Genomic DNA, 5,000 nt, shown 5'->3' with positions numbered 1-5,000 from the left:
CTGACAGGCCACGGTCTGAAAAAGAAAATATATGAGCTGGGAATAGAAGACAATGGCAGATGCACATGTGGCGAGGAAGAAGACTCAAATCACATAGTCTACACCTGCACACTATACAACGAACCCAGAGAACAGCTTATGGGGGTAATGGGACCTGAATCCATCAGGTCAAAGGAAAATCTATTAAGGACAAAAGAAAGCTACTTAGCGATAAAGGAATTCGCAGAGGAAGCTTTCGATATTCGGGAAGTTGCGAGGATACTGCATAACACAGAGTAAGTATCACGATTTACTCCAGAAAAATCAGGAAGCGACCGAAGGAAGCTAATCTCAGCCTAGGGGAACAACAAAACTTTCGAGACCCAATGATTCCGAAACAGCCCTAAGTTCTTGGACACTTGGAGGACCATGGCTGAGAGTGGAGGGGTGAAGAGCTGCCTCTCAAAAAAAAAACCACCAATGATACCTCTACATGGATCCTGGGACACCAGTGGCAAGTAGGGTATGTCGGAGGGTTAGAAGACCACCTGTATGGTCAGAAAATGGCTAAGATCCCAGGAAACTGGTGATCGACAGCATGTGGGCCTCGCCAGCCTGGGAACTACAGGTTGTCCCCCTGGGTCCCCTCATATGTACGAACATGCTGTAAGTGGATGCTATACTGCTGACGAAAGGGTCGCCGTCAGCAGTGGCGGCGCCGCCTCCACGTGGTTCCCCGTGGGCACCCCAAAGGGTGGCTAAAGGCGCTCTTCAAATGGAAGGTCCATTCCCCCAAAAATGGGGGTAGTTTTTGCAAGCTGGTTCCCTTTGTCGTGGTGGAGTTGGGTAGTGGACACGTGGGGGTGGACTTGAAGGGAGGATGAGCAGTAGCTCAGGGATCCCTGATGATATTCCACCTCTGGAAAGGGGAAACCCATCCCAGAGCTGCCATGTATGATACTGTCCATATACATGAGCTGCGAGCTGTACCACGTACGAGCTACAGACGCGATCGCGTTGCTCTCTGTACGAATGCAGATGCTCAGCGGCAGCTAGGAGGCGCTCCATCCATGTCGGTACCGGTGAGCGTTGCACTCGCAGTCGCAAAAACGTACGGCAAGTATATTACTCGGAAGAGTCAATGACAGTCCAAGCCCCCCTGCGTGGGAAGAGTCTTCCTAGGCCATGACCCACCGGAAGGGCGCAGCGTCCCCCACCCCAGACATGTGACGTCACACTATCGGTATTGACGACTAGACTGATTCCTTATAATCATTTGCCATACACCGGTGGAAGCTGCCGAGACGAGTAACTACATAGCGGGCTCGCCGTGTCACTAATGTACAGAGATACAATAGTTTCGACTGGAACCGGATTAAACGTATACACGGCGCTGATTAGTAATAGATAGAGCCATCAGAATACAGATAATGTATACAACTGTCCGTATACATGCTGAAAGACTCTGCTCACAATCACACGTCAGCCAGACACTCTTATCACGCACTACTCTCTGCCTGTAACAGGCACACAGACAATATGTAAGCACCAGCATGGAACAACACCCAGTGCATCCTCTCTGCCACATTAGACAATCCACACTATCATAACCAGACCGGGAGGTCCACTCGGAAAACAGAATATCCCACCCTTCCGACAACCACCATTGCTCAGCTAAGCCACCAACACCCACACATGTCCTACACAGGGGTGCACCCAACATCACAATACTGCCTCCTGTCACACCACAAAAACAATGGCAGGAATGAAAGACACAGGTCTGCCACAAGCATGGAATCAGAGCGCCGCCTGTCATGAGCCAAAGGTGCACCCTGACGTGCCAAATCAGATGATGCCGCAGTCATTTACTTACGATAATCACAATCAACAAACCGGCCCCCCCCCAAAACACCTTTCCTTACAACAATGTGTACCTTAACCTAACCCGTATTGTGCCTTAACCTAACCCGTATTGTGCCTTAACCTAACCCGTATTGTGCCTTAACCTAACCCGTATTGTGCCTTAACCTAACCCGTATTGTGCCTTAACCTAACCCGTATTGTGCCTTAACCTAACCCGTATTGTGCCTTAACCTAACCCGTATTGTGCCTTAACCTAACCCGTATTGTGCCTTAACCTAACCCGTATTGTGCCTTAACCTAACCCGTATTGTGCCTTAACCTAACCCGTATTGTGCCTTAACCTAACCCGTATTGTGCCTTAACCTAACCCGTATTGTGCCTTAACCTAACCCGTATTGTGCCTTAACCTAACCCGTATTGTGCCTTAACCTAACCCGTGTTGTGCCTTAACCTAACCCGTGTTGTGCCTTAACCTAACCCGTGTTGTGCCTTAACCTAACCCGTATTGTGCCTTAACCTAACCCGTGTTGTGCCTTAACCTAACCCGTGTTGTACCTTAACCTAACCCGTGTTGTACCTTAACCTAACCCGTGTTGTACCTTAACCTAACCCGTGTTGTACCTTAACCTAACCCGTGTTGTACCTTAACCTAACCCGTGTTGTACCTTAACCTAACCCGTGTTGTACCTTAACCTAACCCGTGTTGTACCTTAACCTAACCCGTGTTGTACCTTAACCTAACCCGTGTTGTACCTTAACCTAACCCGTGTTGTGCCTTAACCTAACCTATGTTGCGCCTTAACCTAACCTATGTTGCGCCTTAACCTAACCTATGTTGCGCCTTAACCTAACCTATGTTGCGCCTTAACCTAACCCATATTGTACCTTAACCTAACCCATATTGTACCTTAACCTAACCCATATTGTACCTTAACCTAACCCATGTTGCGCCTTAACCTAACCCATGTTGCGCCTTAACCTAACCTATGTTGCGCCTTAACCTAACCCATGTTGCGCCTTAACCTAACCCATGTTGCGCCTTAACCTAACCCATGTTGCGCCTTAACCTAACCCATGTTGCGCCTTAACCTAACCCATGTTGCGCCTTAACCTAACCCATGTTGCGCCTTAACCTAACCCATGTTGCGCCTTAACCTAACCCATGTTGCGCCTTAACCTAACCCATGTTGCGCCTTAACCTAACCCATGTTGCGCCTTAACCTAACCCATGTTGCGCCTTAACCTAACCCATGTTGCGCCTTAACCTAACCCATGTTGCGCCTCAACCTAACCTATGTTGCGCCTCAACCTAACCTATGTTGCGCCTCAACCCAACACACGTTGGGCCTCAACCCAACACACGTTGGGCCTTAACCCAACACACGTTGGGCCTTAACCCAACACACGTTGGGCCTTAACCCAACACACGTTGGGCCTTAACCCAACACACGTTGGGCCTTAACCCAACACACGTTGGGCCTTAACCCAACACACGTTGGGCCTTAACCCAACACACGTTGGGCCTTAACCCAACACACGTTGGGCCTTAACCCAACACACGTTGGGCCTTAACCCAACACACGTTGGGCCTTAACCCAACACACGTTGGGCCTTAACCCAACACACGTTGGGCCTTAACCCAACACACGTTGGGCCTTAACCCAACACACGTTGGGCCTTAACCCAACACACGTTGGGCCTTAACCCAACACACGTTGGGCCTTAACCTGCTCTGTAATTGTCATACGACGCGTTAAATTAGTGTAGTGTTGCCTAACTGCAACCCCCGCAATATAGTTTGCTACTCGCACTGCCCGGTCCCCAGAGTATCGCTTCATGTGAAACACCTTGCAGCTATACACTGTAATGCGGATGGCAGTAGGACGTACATGCTCAATGCCCTTCGCAGTTGTTCATTGGCATTCGCATGGCGAAGCACAGCCTACGTTGTGGTACGGCTTGTGTCAACTGTCCGCTGATGTTGTACGTCCAAATCACACACTGTACTGCACATTGGTCCTCATGTACTGAATGATACATCGTGGTACATGTGTGACCGTACCACGACTGCGCCAACAACGGCGAACCATACGGTCCAAATATTGTGCACTCAGCTACGTGTCGTCTCCCTATAAGAGCTGGATTGCAGTATGGTATGCCGTGGATGGCGATCAGCATGAGCCGTCTGTTGATGTAGTGGCGCGTGTTGTCAGACGTAGTCGTCTCCTCTCACACACCGTGATAGCATGGTGCACTGCGTTCCACATCTGCGACATGCGACAGAGGCCGGTTGACAGTCGTTCGCGCAATGGACATCGCATACGTACGGGGGCCACCTTCCACGTGTTCGCGAAGCGTGCACATGTTGTTGCGTGTATGTGGGCAGACATAGTGTGTCGTGACACCTGACACAGGCATGCAACAATCGTTGAATTTGCAAATGGCGATGGACGTCTACGTTTGCTGGTGACGTTACGCAAATGAACAACTGGTAAACCGTTGTGGTGCGGTTGTTCTCGCTAGAGGTGAATCAGTGATGGCGACGATCGGTTGAGCTACCAACCGGTTGTTTCAGCGATACCCACCATGCCCACGAACGTGAATGGCATGTGGGTGTGAAGCGATACGCGGCGGTGGCTGGGTGGGACCGTCCCCGGCCGGTGAGGGGGAGCCTCCCGGCGTGCTGGCCGCGCGGTGCGTGGGCGCACGCGCTACAGCCGGCTGGTGGGGGCGGCCAGTGGCAGGCGCGCCGGCCGACGGAGGCGGCAGGCGGCGCAGCTGCGCGCCGGCGCACCCTGCACGCGGCGCCGTGCGGCCAAAGTAGGTCCTCGCGGGCCCGGTGCGAAGCGCGGTGGACATCTGCAGTGTGCTGGTCCGATTGAGGACTGTGTGCGCTGAGGATGCGCCGCCGCCCGGCGCTCGGCGCCGCGACGCCGTCTGCTGCTCGGTCGCCTCTGCGGTTCTCGCAGGTGGATTGTATCGCAGCTGTGCGGACGTGTTGGCGCGTGCGCTGTGCTGGGAGAGTTCGCTTCGGCACCCAAGTGGGGCTTTTGTCCTTCTGTGGCGCTGGCGTTGGAGCTGCCGGCCACCGTAGGTGGCGCGTGTTGTCTCCCGCCGGCAATGCCACGACAGCACGCTCCCGGGCCTCTGTCGGCAGC

Source organism: Schistocerca americana, chromosome 3 (genome assembly GCF_021461395.2).
Source record: "Schistocerca americana isolate TAMUIC-IGC-003095 chromosome 3, iqSchAmer2.1, whole genome shotgun sequence".
Lineage (NCBI taxonomy): Eukaryota > Metazoa > Arthropoda > Insecta > Orthoptera > Acrididae > Schistocerca > Schistocerca americana.
This window is presented reverse-complemented; position numbering follows the sequence as displayed.